Here is a 21,869-nt window from a genome sequence, read left to right on the forward strand (position 1 = left end):
AGTTGCCGTACAGTGAGAGATTAGAGAAACTGTCTTTTTGCTGCTGTAAGAAGGTAATTTAGATTCGCGGTTAAGGGCAGGGAGGTTTGTCGGACCAGGGCTGTTGTCGGTCGGTCGGGGAAGCGCCACAAAAGTAAGGGGACCTGGCCGGCTGTGCTGCACCCGGGGCGGGGCGGACCGCCCCTCTCACTTGGTAGCCACTCGAGCCACGAGGCTACTCCTCCTTACCTACCCTGCCTGCAGCACAGAGCCGAACGTTTAAGCCCTCCCTCCCCTCCGACGTCAGCGCTGACGTCGGGAAGACTTCCGTTCGGCTCTGTGCTGCAAGCAGAGCAGGTAAGGAGAAAAGCCGCGCGACTTAGTACATCCAGCCCCGCAGGAACCCTGCGACCCTCGGAGGCGTCCCCACGGGATCCCCGCGACCCTAGGGGGCGTCCCCATGGGATTCCCGCAATCATGGGCCGCCCATTCAAGTGTGCTGGGCGGGGGTGGGCCATCTCAGTGCGATCAAACGGCCCGCTCTTAAAGGGTCGCGATGAAACGACTGCGATTAAACATTCCGCACTGAAACAGCTGCGCTGAAAACAGCTGCACTGAAATGTCCCATTCTCGCGCTCGCTGCTTAAGGTTTACCTCTGTGCAGATGATATTGAAATCTGCCGATATGTCTTATGTGGTGACCTGACAATCGCGCTAACGACAAATGCACGCACTGAATGGGATACTATTTTATCTTTTTGAGGGTTACAAAGGGACCAGGGCCTTCTAGATAGCCACTTATGGCAGATTTCACAGGGCGCAATTGACGAAGAAGCATTGTCGTGCGCACACTTGTCCGGATGCATTCGTCGGGGCGCAATTGTCATGCGCGGATTTGTCGGTGTGCTGTTTTATGTTGGGGATAAAATGAGAAAGGATCTAGCAAAGTTTGACGAACGGTCTAGAACTTGGCAGCTAAGATTTAATGCTAAAAAAAAAATGCAGGGCATGTATTTGGACTGTAAATATGCAAGAGGAATAGTACAGTTTAGGCCAGTGGTCTCAAACTCGTGGCCCGGGAACCACATGCAGCCCGCCAGGTCCTATTCGGAGGCCCTCGATATGTTTATCATAATCACAAAAGTAAACTAAAACCGTTTCTTGATCATATGTCTCTTTAGCTATAAATGACAATATTATTATTAAGACTTAGCCAAAAGGAAAGATTTATAAACTATAGGTTTTTTTTTACCTCATGCAAAATTGTCATTTCTTTAATAAGACATTAACTATTTTTTCTGAGGCCCTCCAAGTACCTCCAAATCCAAAATGTGGCCCTGCAAAGGGTTTGAGACTACTGGTTTAGGGAGGTAAAGTAGTTCTGTGCACAAACAGAGAACAGGACTTGGGGGATGATCATATCTGATGATCTTAAGGTGGCCAAACAGGTAGAAAAGGTGACAGCAAAAACCTAGAAGGATGCTTAAGTGCATAGGGAGATGAATGACCAGCTGGAGAAAGGAGGTAATAGTGTCTCTTTATGGCTGGAAAAATAGCCTAAAGTTAGCGTGGGCCCAAGTTCAAATCTCAGTGGCATCTTGTGGCCTTGGACAAGTCACTTAATCCTCAATTGTACTGGATAACCAGGGGTCGTGGTGGCTACCAGAGGCGTAGTAAAGGGGGTGCGGTCCTCCCTAGGCACGGTCTTCCTAAGGGCATGGTGGCACCTCTCCTCCTCTCCTTCTCTATTTGCCCGCTCGCTCCCTGTTCCTCTCCTTACCATGCATGCCCCTTGCTTTCCCCCTGTACCTTTTTGGCGCTCTCTCTGATGTCACTTCCAGGACTCGCACCTAGAAAGCGACGTCAAAGGAAGCCAACACAAATGCGGGCAGCATGCTGCTCACGCCGGAAAAATTTAAAAGGTACGGGGGAAGGGAAGAGGATGCGTGCGTGGCAGCGGAGGGTGGGGGAGGGGCACCAATTCTGGAGAACAACAACATAAGAGCTGCCTTACTGGGACAGACCAAAAGTCCAGAACCCAAAAGAGTACAACAGGTTTTCCTTTCAATAAGTAGTGGATTTAGATAGAGAATTAGATAGAGGAGTAGTCCATTTTAATAATAGCTTATGGACGTTTCTTGTAGAAAATTTACCACATCTTTTTGTTTGTTTGTTTTTTTTAAACCCTGCTGAGCTAACTGCTTTCACCAAATTCTGGCAATGAATTCTAGAGTTTAACTGCACACTGAGTGAAGAAATATTTTCTCTGATTTGTTTTAAATTTACTACTTAGTAGCTTCAATGCATGCCCCCTAGTCCTAATATTTTTGGAAAGAGTAAACAAGCAATTCTTATCTACCCGTTCTACTCCAATCAGCATTTTACAGACTGCTATCATTTCTTACTGTCTCTTCTCCAAGCTGAAGAGCCTTCTCCAAGCTGAAGAGCCCTTCAAAGAGATATAAACAGGATGGAGTCGGTTTAGAGCATGGACACTAAAATGGTCAGTGGTCTTTGTCATAAAACACATGGGGAAAGACTAAAGTTTCAAGTTTAATAGTATTTGATATACCGCGTTTCAGATTGCTCTTCAGAACCGTTTATACAATACAAACAACACAGCATGAAGAGAAATGCATCACATCCTAGGAAGGGAAATAGAGATAGTTCAGAGTAGCAGTGTCTGGAACTGGTACGAGGATGGTAGAATCAAGGGCTAAAGGTATTGGCAAACATGAAGGTTGAGGAGAGGGGGGGGGATATGATTTAGACACTTAAATGGCAAGTTTCTTTCAACGGAAAGGAAGCTCTGGAATGAGGGGGGGCATAGGATGAAGGCGTAACCTTCATGGAAAGGGTGGTGAATGCCTGGAATGGCCTCCCAGTAGAGATGGTGGAGACAAAGACTATCTGAATTCAAGAAAGCTTGTGTATAAGTACATCAGATCTCTAGGGGAGAGGAAGGGAAATAGACAGCATGGATGGGCAGACAGGATAGGCCATATGGTCTTTATCTGACATCATTTTGTATGTTATATTTCTGTGTACTCTTATTACTCCCTGGGCCTTTCACACACATGCTATCTTCACTTATGTCTCCCCCCTCCCCCCCATCCACCAACCTCTCTATACACTCTCCTGGCTCCTTTGCAACTCTCTCTCTCTCACACACACAGACACTCTCCAAGCTCCTTTGCAACTCTCTCTCCCACATGCACAGACGCTCTCCTGGCTCCCTTGCATCTCTTTCTCTCTCCCCAACCACCCTTACACACACTCCTGGCGCCCTGTCTCCCTTTTTCTCTCACCCACTCTCCCTTTGCTTTCTGCCTGTCTCTCTCTTTCTTACAAGCACTTCCCCTCTGGCTGCAGCTCTGGCCCTGTCTGTTGAATATTTAATGGCTGCATGATAGCAAAATCCAGCCCCTGCATTAGAGAATCCCAGGGGTAATGGGGGAGAGGCAGGAATCTGAATTCAAGATGCCCCCCCCCCCCTAACTCACAAACACAGCCATCCTCTCCTTCCTGCCTGTCTCTCACATCATGCTGACTCCCTCAGCGCACTTTTTGGAAATGATACGCAGAGGTTTGTACAAATCTTCCATGATTCTTATCCTTGCTGTGTTGGACTCCTCTTTCCCCTGTTGTTCACAGACTAGGTCACAAATACAAAGTCTGTGGAAGGAGCCAGTGATTAGGAGCAGATTTTAAATTAAAAAAAAAAAAAGCCTCAGCCTCTAAATGCAGGCTAGGTTCAGCTGAAAATGCATCTAAATTTAGGTCTGCTATTCATTTGTCTAGAGAAAAACACACAAAATCGGGTTTTGCTAAAGGAATTCGTGTCTGTACAGTATGTAACGATAAAAGATGATCCTTCAACATCAAGAAATGCCATCAGAGACCAAGAAAAACTGACAGAAATATAAGATATTTTCCAAACACTATTGAGCGCCAGCAATTTCTGGGGCTTCTATTCTTTGGTGTTTATAAATTGTAAATTTAGGGGGGGGGGGTTTGATATTCAGCAGCATCTAACTGAGCGAAAGTCCTCCACGTACAGTCCTGCCAGTGGGAGGTGCTGTTTCACTATCATATTTCCAATAGTGAGAGACAAGCAAGTTCTGTAGGACTCTAGGGAACCTGCCTGCCCCTAGTGATTGAAAACACAATACTGAAGCATCTCCCCCTACTGGCAGCAACCCGCAGCTGGAAAACCTCTGCTCAGCTTAGAGCAGTGGTCTCAAACTTGCGGCCCACCAGGTACTATTTTGAGGCCCTCGGTTTGTTTATCATAATTACAAAGGTAAAATGAAACAGTTTCTTGATCATCTGTCTCTTTAGCTATAAATGACAATGTTATTATTAAGACTTTGCCAATAGAAAGGATTTATAAACCATAAAGAGTTTTATCTCATGCAAAATTGTTATTTCTTTAATAAGACATGAACTATTTTTTTCTGAGGCCCTCCAAGTACCTACAAATCCAAAATGTGGCCCTGCAAAGGGTTTGAGATTGAGACCACTGGCTTAGAGGGAACATCGCCCTCTAAATGGCCATTCCCTAACTGGCTAGACTAGGGGCGGTCTGGGGGAGGAGTTTGGATAGAGTTGGCACTTCTTAGCCAGCTAGTGGCTATATTTGGCTAGGCAAGCAAGTTTCAAGTTGATTAAAAATTTGATAAAACGCTAATCATAAATACTAAACGTTTGACAATTTAAAATGGGGAACAATTAACGGACTTATTAAGACGCAACATTACTCACATGAAAACAACAGGAAAGTGGGGAGAAATCCAATTTTAAAAGGAAAGAATACAATTAAGGTTAAAACAAAAGGGAAATGGGAGAAATCGTACTGATGTTGACTATCGGCCTCTTTTACAAAGCTGCGCTAGCGGCTGCTCTGCGCTAATGGCCCCGAAGCTCATAGAGATTTAAAGGGCTTCGGGGCCATTGCTGTGCGGCTTTGTCGAAGAGGCCGTATGAGTAGGAACAAAATGTGGCAAGGGAGGAGCCAGAGGGTTCATAGACAACAACGCGGAAGACAAAGGCACGCGCCGACAACTGAGCGCAAGATGGAGGCGCGCGCCGAAGAAAATTACTGTTTTTAGGGGCTCCGACGGGGGTTTTTGTTGGGGAGCACTCCCAGTTTACTTAATACAAATCACGCCGGTGTTGTGGGGGGTTTGGGGGTTGTAACCTCCCACATTTTCCTGTAAACTTAATTTTTTCCCTAAAAACAGGGAAAAAATGAAGTTTTCAGTAAATTGTGTGGGGTTACAGCCCCCCAAACCCCCCCCGACGCTCCCACAACGCGGCGCGGGGTGGGGTGGGGTACCCCCCCACATACCCCCGTCGGAGCCCTAAAAACAGTAATTTTCTTCAGCGCCTGCCTCCGCACTGCGCTCAATTGTCTGCTCGTGCCTTTGTCCCGGCGCGTTTTTGACCTGACACCGAGCCAGAGACTGATTAGCAATCATAAGCGTATTTAAATAAGAAGCTTTTGAGTTTGCCCTTAAATTTATCTAGGTTTTGCTCCCCCGTAAATATATTGGCAATGAATTCCGTATTGTAGGGGCTAAAGTTGCAAATGAAGAGGCCCTACGGGTACTAATGAATTTTAGGTTCAAACTATTTTTATTGATGCAAACAAACCCCAAGGGTGCACAGTACAAACAATGATGGATCATCATATCCAATAATATAACGAGCATGTACGGAAAAAGATTACAGCAAGCAAACTCCCCCCCTGCCTACTCTACATAGGGCAAGCGAAAGCCCGAAGTAATAATGCCGTTGTACAGATCCATGGTGAGTCCCCATCTGGAATACTGTGTACAATTCTGGAGGCCACATTACCGCAAAGATGTGCCGAGACTTGAGGAAGTCCAGCGAATGGCCACCCCGATGGTCTCAGGACTCAAGGATCTCCCATATGAGGAACGGCTGGGTGAGTTGCAGCTACACTCGCTCGAGGAACGCAGAGAGAGGGGAGACGTGATTGAGACGTTCAAATATGTCACGGGCCGTATCGAGGTGGAAGAGGATATCTTTTTTCTTAAAGGACCCGCGGCAACAAGAGGGCATCCGTTGAAAATCAGGGGTGGGAAATTTCACAGCGACACCAGGAAGTATTTCTTCACCGAAAGGGTGGTTGATCATTGGAATGATCTTCCACTGCAGGTAATTGAGGCCAGCAGCGTGCCAGATTTTAAGAAAAAATGGGATAGGCATGTGGGATCTCTTAGGGGAAGAAGTTAGGGGGGTGGGTCATTAGAGTGGACAGACTTGATGGGCCGTGGCCCTTTTCTGCCGTCATTTTCTATGTTTCTATGTTAAGGCACCCTGAGGCCATGGACTCTTATGAGCCCCGAAGATGCCACACCACCCCCTCCCCCCCCACCTAGCCCCACTTATCATATCCATGACTAAGTGCCAGAACCTTCCAATACCCCCCACCTCCCCCCTAGTGGTACTCTCCACCCCGCCCTACCAGTATACTAATGAATTTTAAAGATGGGACATGAAGAAGGTGCTGTGATGCGGATCTTAAGGTTCTCAAAGGTTCGTGGGGAATAAGATACTCATGAATAAGAGCAGATTAAGACAGAAATAAGGCTTTCTTAACTTGATGCACCAAATTAACTGGGCACCAGTCTGAATACTGGCCGATGCCCGTTAATTTCCAGGTCAGCGCTCATACCCAGATATTCAATGCTGGGAACTGCACAGCTGGGAGCGAACTGCTTACATTACTCCCAGGTGGTTATATTTTCCAGTTAATTAGAGGTTCTTTGAGAGTACAAAAAAAAAAATCCCTCCCCCATCCAATATTTAACCATAGCGATCAGGGTTGAAGAAAAACGTCGGCGGCTGTAATTACAATGAAACCGGATATTAAGAACCAGGAACCTGGATATCTGGTTTTAGCACTATCCAGTTAACGGTGATATTTAAGCCGCTACCAGATAGCAGGGTGGTGGCATCGACACACCAAACCTTCAACTTCGACTCCTCTGTTTTTCTACTGTCCGACTCCATCTGCTGCTCCAGCTCCGACGCATGCTGATGTTGGGCTTTACATTTTGGGGTCTGGATCTAAACGTATCACTACTGCTACTATTTATCATTTCTATAGCGCTGCCAGGCTTAGGCAGCACTGTACGTTAAACGTGTAAGTGAGAGTCCCTGCTCAATAGAGCTTACAACCTAATCAAAACAGACAAATAAGGGTTAGGGAATTTCTCACAGAGGGAATGCTAAAACAGACATCGGTAAGAGCCAGAAAATGGGCTTTAAGCCTACATTTGAATACTTGTACTGCCAGAGACGGAGCTTGAAAAAGTATTGGTAAATATAACTTTAAATAATAATAATTATTATTTATTTTATATACCGCAAAGCCGTGAAGTTCTATGCGGTTTACATCGTTAAAAATACTTCATTTAAAATACAATAAAAGTTGAAGAAAATTAGACAATTAAAACCAATGGCTAAAAACCCTAAAAGATCTGATTATTGCATAGTATAATTTTTTGTGTTTTTTTTTTACAAATTAACTACCTAGATGCTTCAGAAACAGATGTGTTTTTAGAAGTTTTCTAAATTCTCCATAAATTTCAGTAAGAAAAAGTAGTTGATCTAAATCAGGGGTGTCCAACCTGTGGCCCGAGGGCCACAAGCGGCCCCGTGAAGTATTTTGTGTGGCCCCGGTCGAGGGCGATGCAGTGTTTTCCTCTGCTGCCCCCTGGTGTTTACTGTCTTGCCGGCTCCTTCCTCTGTCTTGCTGTAGCGTTTGTGCATTTGTGTGGCCCCCAGAAACATTTTTTTCGGCCAATGCGGCCCAGGGAAGCCAAAAGGCTGGACACCCCTGATCTAAATCTTTGCCCCATGCTGCTGCCTGATATTGAAAAAAAATACTGGTGATGATTTTAAGTTTGCTTCCTTTAACAGACGGAAAATCAAAATTCAAATGTGAGCTTCTCATGTCTATTGGTTGTAAAAGAGAAAAGTTCATTTATATATTTAGGAGTCAAACCAAATAAAATCTTAAAACAAAAGCAACCAAATTTAAATCTCACATGCGCCTCCACTGGCAACCAGTGCAACACCCGATAGAGGGGTGTCACGTGGTCATATTTTTTAACCCCAAAATTAACCTGACCGCTGAAGTTGGTACATTTTTACCGATATCAACTCCACTCAAAATTGCTCCCAGCTCTGACTCCACAGCCCTACCAGATAGTCCAACAATAAAAGGTGTCATTATCTTTTTTTGTTTTATTTCTGTTAATGACCTTTTAAAATGGACAACACAGCAACCACACTACTTTATCAAATTCCATCACACCCTTACCTCTCCTTTACCTAAACCAGTGTCTCTCAAACTGTGTGCCATGGCAAAGTGGTGTGCCACAAGAGATTCCAGAATTTTACTTCAATTTTAAAAATTCCCTTTATAAGTATACACTAGAATAGATGACATGCAAGTATACACTAGAATAGATGACATGCAAGAGTTTGTCAACATTATGAGTGTCTGCGTGCATAAGGATACAACCGCTCAGACAAGCATCATTCTTTGATGTGATTGGTCGTTGAAAACTAATGGCAAGTAATTTTGTTTTTACTTTTTATGCACTAGTTATCCTAACTTGAGCAACGAAACACAATCAAGGCTTTGTCACCATTTGGATCTTCATATCTTTGCAAACTTCAGCTCTGACAGAAATTAAGTTGAAAAAAGAGAACGACTGCAAATGGTGGATGATGAAATGTGTGTTTGCTTTTCGACTATCGAGTTGCATTTTGAGTTCATTTGACCTCAAAAACAAGCACATCCATCGCATTGATTAACAATTCTTTTCTATCTACTTTAGTTTCACCATTGTTACAATTACCCATACATAGCTTAAAGAACTTTAAATAAATAACTCTCAAGTTTAATTTTTTTTTTGTTTTTTGCAATTTTATTATTTCAATTATAATGTACTGCAAAAGATATTTGCTCCTTTTGAGAGACACCGATCTAAACAGTTACACTTCTCCCTCCGTATTCGCAGAGGATCTGCATGGCCGCGAATACAGAAAAACCACAAATAACTTTTTGTATGTTATTCGCTTTTTTCTGTACAAAGCCTGAAAAAAAAGACACAAAACCGCAAATAAAATTACCTGTTCCTGTCAAGACAGTGCCGCAATTTCCTTTGTATAACGCTGAGAGGATCGATTTTCTCTGTGCATCGTTGGGAGCTTCCTTTGACGTAAATTTGGGGGTGGAGCCTGTGCATGAAAAAAACCGCAAATAACCGAAACCGCAGATAACGAAACCATGACTACAGAGGGAGAAGTGTACAAGGTTAGCAGACTAAAGATCTCCACTAACCAGATAAGCTCCAGCTCTGGCCAAACCCTGCTCCATCAAAACACTATCCGGACAGTGCCACACCGGTCCAGGGACAAGGCTTGGGCAGAACCAGAAGTTATACAAGATGCGGGAATTGTCTACACAGGAACGATGAGGGCTAAGTGTGAATTCTAACACAGCACTTGTGTTCGCTTCCGCCGCTATCAAACACTAACGTGAGTGCTTAAATTTAAAAACATAGAAAATGACGGCAGAAAAGGGCCACGGCCCATTAAGTCTGCCCACTCTAATGACCCACCCCCTAACTTCCTCCATGAAGAGATTTCACATGCCTATCCCATTTTTTCTTAAAATCTGGCACGCTGCTGGCCTCAATTACCTGTAGTGGAAGATCATTCCAGTGGTCAATCACCCTTTCGGTGAAGAAGTACTTCCTGGTGTCGCCATGAAATTTCCCACCCCTGACTTTCAACGGGTGCCCTCATGTTGCCGTGGGTCCTAGAAGAGAAAAGATATCTCCTTTCACCTCAATATTTGAATGTCTCAATCATGTCTCCCCTCTCTCTGCGTTCCTCGAATGAGTATAGCTGCAACTTACCCAGTCGGTCCTCATACGGAAGATCTTTGAGTCCTGAGACCATCCTGGTGGCCGTTTGCTGAACCGAATGGCCACCAGGATGGTCTCAGGACTCAAGGAGCACTTTTGCTAGTTCAATAGCTTGCGCCCTACTGGTAGATGCGTAAATGTGAGGTTTCTATAACCCACATGTGTCCCGACCTACCTACGCTCCTCCCAAATCCACACTCCTTGGAGCAGCACGCTCTGGAATTTAAGCACACAACTTATATTCCATGAGCCGCCGTGCTCACATTATCCACCTTTTCAAGTCACTTAATTGGCTCCCCATCCATTTCCGAATACAGTTCAAACTCCTCTTACTGAGTTACAAGCGCATTCACTCCGTAGCCCCTGAATATCTCATCTCTCCCTGTGCTCCTCCACACCCCCCCCCTCCCCCACGTGAACTCCATTCATCGGGTAAGTTCCTCTTATCTGTACTCTACCTCCAATGCCAACTCCAGACTCTGTCCCTTCTTTCTTGCCGCACCATATGCCTGGAACAGGCTGCCAGAGTCGATACGTCACACTCCGTCTCTGGCGGTATTCAAATCCAAGCTAAAAACCCACCGTTTTGAAACTGTTAGACACCTTTACCCATTGTATCATTCCTTCCACCAGAATCTCACCAACCCTGTCTGTCCATAGATTGAAAGCTCATCTGAGCAGGTACCGTCTATTGAATATTAACTGTACTGCACTGTTGGAGGTAGAGTTTTATAGCCTTTCAGCGTTATAAAAATAAGTATACTAAAATACTTATAGAATACTAAGGGCTGTTACGCATATAACTGCCAATTAGCATTAATTAAAACCAATTATAGCCAATAATTGGTTATTAAGGCCAATTAGCAGCTAATTAATAAAGTTGCACACACAACCAACCTTAAGCATTAAGTGTGAAGGAAAAATTTCAGCAGCCAAGAGCTTTCATATGGAGTTCCACAAGGTTCAGCCTTGTCTCCCATTGTATTGAAGGTTTTTGTAGGCCCTTCAGCTCAATTGACTTCAGGATGTTGGGGTTTGTTTTTTCACGTACACTGAGGATAAGAGTACTGGTAGCAGAAATATTCCCAGGAGATATGGACTTGGGGCAGTGCAATCATGTTTGGACACGGTTTTTGTTTGGCTGAGGGGCCATAAATCGGTTTTTAACGTTATTAAATCTGTGGCATGTTGGCTTACAGGATGCATTTCTCGTCCTAGTGCACAGCTTTCACTAGCATATATGAAGATTGCTTTGGTGGACTCTTATTTATTGGAGATTTATAATATAAAACACCTTTATGAAGAGATTCACCCAACAAATAAAGATTAGGTTCTTACCTCTGTAATCTTCTTTCTTGTAGATGTGTCCTAAACCCTGGGGTCTTGTATCGGAACTAGCAAGTTGCTTGCAGAAAACTGTCATTCATGTTTTCAACTTCACCTCCTTCCCAGGGAACTGCTCCTGCCCCCTCAGTTTGTACCAAAGCAATCAAGTAACATTGTAATAAAAGACTTAAAAAGAAGAAGGAAAACAAGGAAAATCCGACACTACAATTTTGGTCTGCTCTGTAACAAACAGAGAAAATAACTTTATAACAGCCATACTTGTACAATTAGCACCAATTATGAACTGCTGTCAAGCAGAGACTTAAACCAGACTGTATGGCTTTGATAATTTACCTATATATCATCTTTCTTTTTTTTTTCACTCTCAGTTCTTCCAAGAGACAAAAAATTATTCAAATCCAGATTGATCCTAAGAAGGCAGGCAAAGCCTACACCGAGAGCAGGACTTCAGGACCACTAGACACATCTACAAGAAAGAAGATTACCAAAGTAAGAAAAGATCCTAATCTTTCTTTCTAGTGTAATGTGTTTAGTGGTCCTGAATGCTAGGGACATACCAAAGCAGTCCCCAGAGTTTAGGGTGGGCCTTTAAGATGGAGTGTCCGAAAGCGGTGTCCTTTCCAGCTGCTACATCTACTCTATAGACCCTGGTGAAGCTGCTCTACAAATCTCCTCGGGCAAGGCAGCTCTAGTCTCCGCCCACGAGGCAGCAACTCTTGTAGTGGAGTGTGCTTTCAATGCGATTGGTGGTTAAAAAAGTGGGTAAATGGACTTCCTGATTGATGTGGAAGGCTGAGACTACCTTTGGTAAGAAAGTCTGGACTGTGCGTACATTTGCAACGCAAAAAGGATATATCGATAAGTTTAAGAAGATTTGGGGACCATTAACAGATTTTTGTAATGATTGATATAATTTTTCCCATAATAAGATACTTGATAAAGGAGGGGGGGTAGGTTTATTCTCTTTATCATAAAAAATATAAATAAATTATCATAATAGTTGTTATATTATGTGCAACTAACAAAATAAGGGGAGGGAAAGGGATTCATAATTGAATAACAGTTGATAAAATCATTTAATTTTATATGATGTCTAAAATTATAGTAAGGATAATATAAGATATGTTGTATGTAAAGTATGTTATGGAGATATCAAGTGTATATTTAAGGTAATTGTATGAATCTTTATGACACACTTGTTATATGAAAAAATCAATAAAAAATGTTAAATCAGGAGAGCCCTGCTTCCGTGAACCTAAGGACTGGTTTCCTGCCGGAAAGATCTTATAACTCAGAGCATCAGCAATATAATTTGCCCCAGAGAGGAGCTTTTGGGATCTTTCCCATCTATCGAGTCAGAGGCTCGAGACAGGCAAGTATGACCAGCACATGCCACAAAGGAAGATGTGGCTGCCAACTTAATCTCTAGGGCCAAACTTCAAATTGACGCTAGAGGAGCAAGTCCACTTGGCTGTCCTGAGGATGCTTTAACATCATGCCTCCTTCACCAGGGAGGGAGGTTCGTTTAATGACCTGTGCCACCAGTAAATCCACTCTTGGCTGCACGAACAGCTGCTGGAAATCTGGCACCATCAGCTATAGTGTGGCCATAGTTTTAGCCAATCGAAAGGATCCTTCTGGTGACTTCCAGTGGTCAGTGACCAGCTTAGTGATGTCCAGATGCAAGGGAAAGAACTGCTATAACTGAGCTTTGAGAAGAAGCTGATGGGACTTCCAGCTTCAACTCTTGCAGTGAGGTGAAAATAATGTTTGAAAGCACATAGGCCATCCCAGTTGATTTTGAGGTAAATGGAGGCAAAAGAAAACATGATTGTTTATAAATCCAAGATGGACACTGCCAGAAAAATCACATGGAAAGGGGTTTTGGAGGTGGAGGACCTGGGATCAGAAACCTGCAAATTCAACTTTTAAGGTCCCCCTCCCCGATTTTCCCTATAGGCTTCAATAGTCTTATTCCTGCGATTGGTGGATGTTTACCATAGCCCACATTCCCAGGGGAAATGTCCATTTTAATCCATCTGGATATCGAGGCTTTAGATGCCGGCCTCCCTTTCTTGGCATGACCTTGGAGAACAAAAAGGTGATCTGAAAGGCAAAACTCATTGGTAACGTAGATGTACCAAAGAATCCCTTGCTTGACATCCAGAAAATGCAATGCTTTATCCTTTACTTAGACCCCATAGGGTGAAAAGTGGGTAAATGGACTTCCTGATTGATGTGGAAGGCCTGTTTCTGTTTTAAATCCATCCCTGGCTCGGCCCCCCTTTACTTGATATCCCATTTTATCCTAGACCGTCCATCCAAACTCACACGTAGAACCCACCTGTTTAGCTATCCTACCCTAAAGGCCTGCCGTTACAAAAGATATCTAAATAGAACTCTTGCCTTCCAAGCAGGTCAGCTCAATGACTGGCTGGCCCACATCATCTCATGCACTTCATCCTACTTAAACTTCAGGAAACTACTAAAAACTAATCTTTTCAACCGATTCACATCCTAAGACCCCTATGCCCTACCCTGGCCCCTTCTATCTCACCATGTCCCGTCCCCTTTAAACTGCTTCCCTTTAAACCGCATCTTCACCCGCTGTCTGCACCCCCTGTTTTTTACCTACATGCCCACTTCCACTGTATCCCTTTGTTATACCTACATTCTTGGATTGATCCTTTACGCAGATTGTCTTGACCTTCTTCCATGTACCATTTTTTGCCCTGATTGTACCTATTTTCGCTGATTGTACCATTTTTCACCGATTGTAGCACTGTTCGCTGATTGTTCCTATTTTCTCTATTTGTACCATTTTTTTCTCTGCCACCTATTTTCTCTGATTGTACCTTTGTACCATTTTCGCTGATTGTCCAGCCCTTCTTCGTTGTAAACCGCCTCGAACTACTATGGCTTTGGCGGTATATAAGAAATAAAATTATTATTATTATTTGGTAAGAAAGTCTGGACCGTGCGCTGATAAGACAGCATCGATGAGCATCTAGAAAGGAATAAACTGATGAATACAAGCCAACATGGCTTCTGCAAGGGAAGATCGTGCCTAACAAACTTATTACACTTCTTCGAAGGAATTAACAAACAAATGGACAAAGGGGACCCCATGGACATCGTATACTTAGATTTCCAAAAAGCCTTTGACAAGGTACCCCATGAACGCCTACTACGTAAACTGAAGAACCATGGGTGGAAGGAGACGTATATAGATGGATGAAAAATTGGTTGGCAGATAGGAAGCAAAGGGTGAAGGGAGGGTGGAGGAGGGTCACGAGTGGTGCTCCGCAGGGGTCGGTACTCGGACCGCTGCTGTTCAATGTATTTATAAATGATCTAGAAACAGGGACGAAATGCGAAGTAATAAAATTCGCAGACGACACCAAACTATTTAGTGGAGTTGGGACTAAAGGAGACTGTGAGGATTTATAAAGGGACCTGAACAAACTAGAAGAGTGGGCGACGAGATGGCAGATGAAGTTTAATGTAAAGAAATGTAAAGTCTTGCATGTAGGAAACAGAAAAACGAAGTACAGTTATACGATGGGAAGGCTGGTAATGGGTGAAAGTACCTTAGAAAAGGACTTGGGGGTAATAGTGGACAAGACAATGAAGCCGTTGGCACAGTGCGCAGTGGCCTCTAAGAAGGCGAATAGAATGCTAGGTATTATCAAGAAAGGTATTACAACCAGAATGAAAGAAGTTATCCTGCCGTTGTATCAGGTGATGGTGCGCCCGCATCTGGAGTACTGCGTCCAATATTGGTCGCCGTACCTTAAGAAGGATATGGCGATACTTGAGAGGGTTCAGAAAAGAGTGACGCAATTGATAAAAGGTATGGAAAACCTTTCATATGCTGAAAGATTAGAGAAACTGGGGCTCTTTTCCCTGGAAAAGAAGACTTAGAGGGGACATGATAGAGACTTACAAGATCATGAAGGGCATAGAGAAAGTAGAGAGGGACAGATTCTTCAAACTTTTGAAAACTACAAGAACGAGAAGGCATTCGGAAAAATTAAGAGGGGACAGATTCAGAACCAATGCTAGGAAGTTCTTCTTCAACCAAAGGGTGATGGACACCTGGAATGCGCTTCCAGAGGGTGTGATAGGACAGAGTACGATATTGGGGTTCAAGAAGGGATTAGATGATTTCTTGAAGGAAAAGGAGATAGAAGGGTATAGATAGAGGATTACTATACAGGTCCTGGACCTGTATGGGCCGCCGCGTGAGCGGACTGCTGGGCATGATGGGCCTCTAGTCTGACCCAACAGAGGCACTGCTTATGTTCTTACTCACTGTGCCATGTGGTGCCTGCCTGCCTCAGCATAGGATTTCAGCTGGAATCAAAAGGAGAATAAATCTGCCTCACTGATTCACTGGACGAACCCGGTCTTTAGGTTGCCAGTTGGCCTAAGATTGGACTGAACCTCAACCCCAGAAACCATGCCGTGAAAGAGGAGAGGGCCCACACAGCTGGCCCACTGCTAGTCCCAGCTGAGCCAGGAAAGAGTCCACGCAGCCTGCGCTCAAGCTCCTGACTAAATCAGGGATACGAGCAGCTACGCAGGGGATGGCCCCCCAGCCCCTCGAGTTTTCAAGATATCCCTAATGAATACGCACGAGGCAGATGTGCATATAATAGAGGTGACGGGCATGAACATCTGCCTCATGCACATTCATTAGAGAGTTGAGTCGGTTCAGCAAATGGCCACCAGGATGGTCTCAGGACTCAAGGATCTCCCGTATGAGGAACGACTGGGTAAGTTGCAGCTGTACTCACTCGAGGAACGCAGAGAGAGGGGAGACATGATCGAGACGTTCAAATATGTCACGGGCCGTATCGAGGTGGAACAAGATATCTTTTTTCTTAAAGGTCCCACGGCTACAAGAGGGCATCTGTTGAAACTCAGGGGTGGGAAATTTCATGGTGACACCATAAAATATTTCTTCACCGAAAGGGTGGTTGACCGCTGGAATAATCTTCCACAACAGGTAATTGAGGCCAGCAGCGTGCCAGATTTTAAGAAAAGATGGGATTGGCATGTGGGATCTCTTCATGGAGGTAGTTAGGGGGTGGGCTATTAGTGTGGGCAGACTAGATAGGCCGTGGCCCTTTTCTGCCGTCATTTTCTATGTTTCTATCTTCAAAACCTGGGTGGCTGGGGGGTCTTCCTAGGACAGGTTTAAGAACCACCGCTCTATTGGATAATATTTCTGGAAAATATCCTTTGAGTTTTCATATTTAGATTTTTATTTTACTCCATTCGTTTTGGCCCAGATGCTGCACACGTTGTTTAAATCAGTTGGGGGCCTAGAAAAACGGCACTGGCCGTGTGCCAATCAAAATTGTGTCTACCAGCGCCTAAGAAAATGGTTCACCGTCAAAAGCGCAGAGGACAGTGGTTCGCCGACAATCCCACGCCAACATTTGAGCGCGGGACAAATTCGCGCTGCCACTTCCAATGCTTTGAGGCCTTCCGTTTTACACTGTGAAGGGGGGTGTGGGGGGAGGGAACCCCCCAACTACACTTAGAACTGATCGCGCTCCCGATTGGGGGGGGGGTTGGCCCCATACACTGAAAACTCTCGTTCTTTTCGCTATTTGGGAGTTTTTAGTGTAGGGGGGGCACACCCCCTCAATGGGAGCACAAGGACTTCTAAGTGCAGTGGGGGGGGGGTCTCCCCCCACACCCCCCCTTAGAGCGCAAAAGGGAAGGCCTCAAAGCAGTGAAGCACATTTGCGCCACTATCCTCCGCGCTTTTGACGCATCACCAAGAAAATATTTAGGTGACAATGTAGGGCAGGGTTTTAAAGACCTACATTACCAGTGTGTAAGATTTGGGGAGAATTGCATCTAGCAGAGTGTAAGTTCATCTCCGCCCCCTAACCACACCTACTTTGACTTTGGGGAGTGGGTGGTGCAGCCCCAGCACCCTGGGGTTGTGGGTTGAAATCCCGCACGGCTCCTTGTGACCCTGGGCAAGTCACTTAATCCCCCAGTGCTCCAGGTACATTAAATAGAGTGTGAGCCCGCCGAGACAGAGAGGGAAAAATGTTTGAGTACCTGAATAATTTGTAATCCGCATACAATTGTAGGATATGCGTAATATAAATAATTAAATAAATAAGTGCTGCTAGATGACATTCTGGGTTCATAGACAACCCCGCGAAAGACAAAGGCGCGCGCCGACAACTGAGCGCAAGGCGGAGGCGCACGCTGAAGAAAATTACAGTTTTTAGGGGCTCCGACGGGGGTTTTTGTTGGGGAGCCCCCCCAGTTTACTCAATAGAGATCACGCCGGCGTTGTGGGGGGTTTAGGGGGTTGTAACCCTCCACATTTTACTGTAAACTTAACTTTTTCCCTAAAAACAGGGAAAAAGTGAAGTTTTCAGTAAAATGTGGGAGCTTACAACCCCCCAAACCCCCCACAACACGGCACGATCTCTATTAAGTAAACTGGGGGGGCTCCCCAACAAAAACCCCACGCCCCCCCCGTCGGAGCCCTAAAAACAGTAATTTTCGGCGGCGCACACCTCCGCGCTGCATTCAATTGTCTGGGCGCGCCTTTGTCCCAGCGCGCTTTTGACCTGACACCACATTCTGTATTCACAATTCTGGCACCTACTTTTTTTTATCGAGATTTTAACTGGTGTTTAAACTTCGCGGTCAATTGTTGCGCCAATTAAAGCAATTAATGTAAGAGTTGGTAGACGCTTACCGGCGCATAATATATGGCGCCATTTACAGAATATGGGCCTTTGTAATTACGGTATACACTTTATAATATATGCTACGAGTATATTGATCATTTACATTCTTTGGTTTCATCGTGTGTTTTGTTTCATCACACGTGGTTGTGTTAGAAGGAAGAGTAGATGATACGGATAGGTTGTATGGTCTTTCTCTGCCACCATTTTTTTATATCTTTATGGGTCCGATGTTCAAAGGAGTTTAACAGGACACAAGAGGCTCCTGTCTGGTTAAGAACATAAGAACTGCCATACTGGGACAGACCGAAGGTCCATCAAGCTCAGAATCCTGTTTGCAACAGTGGCCAACCCAGGTTACAAGTTCCTGACAAGATCCCAAAGAGTAAAACAGATTTTATGCTTCTTATGGACTTCTCTTTTAGGAAGTTACCCAAACCTTTATTAAACCCTGCTAAGCTAATCGCTTTCACCATAAATCCCACTAAGCTGGCCAGCCACTGATATTCAGCAGCACTTAACCAGTTAGTGCTGCTAAATATCTCCCCTAACTGGCCTTTTCCTATCCAGCTAGAGAAAGACTGTTCTAACTTATGCTCCAAGTTAACCACACTCTGGTATGAAAACCAACCAGTGCTCGGTTGTATTGCAAGTCGGTGCTCATACCCAGATAATCAATGCTTGGAGCCACACGTGTCCTGGTACTGAATATCTGGGGTAAACTCATCCTATGGCTGTGAGTGGCTTGCAAGCTGCTTATCACTGTGGGTTGAATGTTACCATAATGTGGATTTAACTGGGTGTGGAGGAGTAAAGAAATTTCTCCTTGCACAAACCTTTTCCTCTACTAATCCAGGGCATGAATGCATATAAGCACTGTCATACTGGAACAGTGCAAAGGTTCATCTAGCGTAGTATCCTGTTTCCAACAGTGGACAATCCAGGTTGCAAGCACCTGGCAGAATCCCAGGACAGAAAAACAGATTTTATGCTGTTTATCACAGGACTATGCATTGGATTTTCCTAAATCCATCTTAATAATGGCTTGTCAACTTTTATTCCCTTTTATTCCAGGAACTTGTTCAAACCTTTTTTAAATTCTGCTAAAATAATCACTTTTACCACTTTCTCTGGTAAGGAATTCCAGAGCTTACTGTCTATACTGAAATATAAACCGAGGTAACCGTTTTTTCTCCCCAAAAAGGTTGACTTGAATAAAAACCTCCGTTTATACTCAAATACAGGGATTGGCGAGCCAGGACAGGAGCAATCCTTCCTTGTCCTGTCCTGGCTAGCTCTGCGTCACCCGTCCCCACACCAACCTGTTGCAGGCTTCCCCCGGGCATGCCGTGAGCCCTGGTGGTCCAGCGGTGAGCCGGGACAGGAACAACCCCTTCCATGTCCTTTCCTGACCAGTTCTGCTCCCCCACTCCCTCCTCGACTCATTGCAGGCTTCTCCTGGGCCTGCCTTAAAAAACATAGAAGATGATGGCAGAAAAGGGCTACAGCCCATCAAGTCTGCCCACTCTGCTTACCCACCCCCTGTCTATGCCCTAATGACCCAATTTTCTTATCTTGACCCTCGTAGGGATCCCACATGGGTATCCCATTTATTCTTAAAGTCTGGCACGCTGTCTGCCTCGATCACCTGCACTGGAAGCTTGTTCCAGTAATCAACCACTCTCTCTGTGAAGAAATACTTTCTGGTGTCGCCATGAAATTTTCCGCCCCTGAGTTTGAGCGGGTGCCCTCTTGTGGCCGAGGGTCCCTTGAGACATAAAATATCATCTTCCACTTTGAAATGTCCTGTGAGGTACTTAAATGTTTCGATCATGTCTCCCCTCTCCCTACGTTCCTCGAGAGTGTAGAGCTGCAATTTGTTCAGTCTCTTTTCATACGAGAGACCCTTGAGCCCCGAGATCATCCTGGTGGCCGTCCGCTGAACCGATTCAATTCTGCGCACATCTTTACTGTAATGTGGCCTCCAGAATTGCACACAGTACTCCCGATGAGGTCTCACCATGGACCTGTACAACGGCATTATGACTTCAGGCTTTCGGCTGACGAAACTTCTATTGATACAACCCAATATCTGCCTTGCCTTAGATGAAGCCTTCTCCACTTGATTGGCAGTTTTCATGTCTGCACTGATGATTACTCCTAAATCTCGTTCTGCAGAAGTCCTAGTTAAAGTTTCTCTTTTCAAGAAGTACATCCTGCATGGATTTCCGCTTCCGAGGTGCATGACCTTACATTTCTTAGCATTGAAGCCTAGCTTCCAGGTTGAGGACCAACTTTCCAATGTAAGCAGGTCCTGCGCCATATAATTCTGTAAACTGCATTCACTTACTATATTATATAGTTTGGCGTCATCGGCGAATAGTGTTATTTTAACTTGAAGCCCTCGAGTCAGATCCCCTATGAATATGTTGAAAAGGAGTGGACCCAGGACCGGCACTCCACTGGTCACCTCCGATGTTTTAGAGAGGGTACCATTAACCACCACCCTCTGAAGTCTGCCACTCAGCCAATCATTGACCCATGCAGTTAGTGTCTCTCCTAACCCCATCGATTCCATCTTGCTTAGCAGCCTGCGGTGTGGGACACTGTCAAAGCTTTACTGAAGTCCAGGTACACAACGTCCAATTACTCTCCAAAGTCCAACTTTCTTGTTACCCAGTCAAAGAAGCTGATGAGATTTGATTGGCAGGACCTACCCTTGGTGAATCCATGCTAACTGGGATCCCGAAGATTCCCTTTATTCAAGATCGTGTCCAATTTGCTTTTAATTAGTGTTTCCATGAGTTTGCACACTATTGATGTGAGACTCACCGGTCTATAATTCGCAGCCTCTGCCCTGCAACCCTTTTTATGCAGAGGAACGACATTAGCTAATTTCCAGTCCAGGGGAACTTTCCCCTTACTTAGGGAGGGATTGAATAGCTCAGCCAACGGTTTCGCCTTGAGCCCTGGTGGTTCAGCGGTGAGCCGGGACAGGAGTGTCCTCTCCTGTCTCAGCTAGCTCTGCACCACCTCACCTCCCAGACACTGAAAAGACCTACCATGCATGCCTTGGTGGATCGGCAGTGAACCTGTACAGAAGCAATCCTCCTACACTCTTGATCCAAGTAGAGCCGCTAAAGAAAATGGCTGTCACGAGTTTCCATGGTCTTCTGAGGTTGCCACAGGAACTCGAGGAAGCCATTTTCTTTAGCAGCTCTGCATGAAGCAAGAGCATAGGCGGAACACTCCTGTCCCTGTTCACTGCTGGATCACCAGGGCATGCAAGGTCGGCCTCTACAAGAGTCTTTGGATATTGAGAAGGGTTCGCCATTTTTACCATCAACAACATTTTGCTGCTTTGGTTCAGGCTATTATACTGGCTCATTTGGATTACATAAACTCTCTTTATATCAGTTTAAGTAAGTGTAACACGAAGAGGCTACAACTTATTCAAAACACAGCGACCAAATTAATATTTGGTAAGAGTAAATACGATCATGTTACTCCTTTGTTGAAAGCCTTGCATTGGCTTCCAGTCTATTGGAGAATCCAATTCAAATGTGCCAGTGTTATAGTCAAAATTCTTTATGGGATTTTTTCCCCCCATTGATTACTTTTTCATTCAACTCCCAACAGCCTTTATCCTCTACGGCAGGGGTGTCAAAGTCCCTCCTCGAGGGCTGCAATCCAGTCGGGTTTTCAGGATTTCCCCAATGAATATGCATGAGATCTATTTGCATGCACTGCTTTCATTGTATGCTAATAGATCTCATGCATATTCATTGGGGAAATCCTGAAAACTTGACTGGATTGCGGCCCTCGAGGAGGGACTTTGACA

At 44.8% G+C, this 21,869-nt stretch overlaps 1 protein-coding gene across 5 annotated transcripts in view; it reads right to left on the reverse strand.

Moving 5' to 3' along the window:
• The window catches only part of KDM6B (lysine demethylase 6B), a 236,655-nt gene that overhangs the window by 181,383 nt on the left and 33,403 nt on the right, over positions 1 to 21,869 (reverse strand). The window contains exons 1-2 of one of the 5 annotated variants that reach the window (XM_033924254.1): positions 9,726 to 9,788; positions 9,154 to 9,261 (exon numbers count right to left, since the gene is read on the reverse strand). The exons of 3 other annotated variants lie outside the window; for them this stretch is intronic. The gene's annotated coding sequence lies outside the window, so the exon portion shown is untranslated. Of the gene's footprint in view, positions 1 to 9,153; positions 9,262 to 9,725; positions 9,789 to 21,869 lie in introns of those variants that run through there. One more of the 5 variants, XM_033924255.1, reaches the window with a different exon arrangement.

Source organism: Geotrypetes seraphini, chromosome 16, assembly GCF_902459505.1.
Source record: "Geotrypetes seraphini chromosome 16, aGeoSer1.1, whole genome shotgun sequence".
Classification (NCBI taxonomy): Eukaryota; Metazoa; Chordata; class Amphibia; order Gymnophiona; family Dermophiidae; genus Geotrypetes; species Geotrypetes seraphini.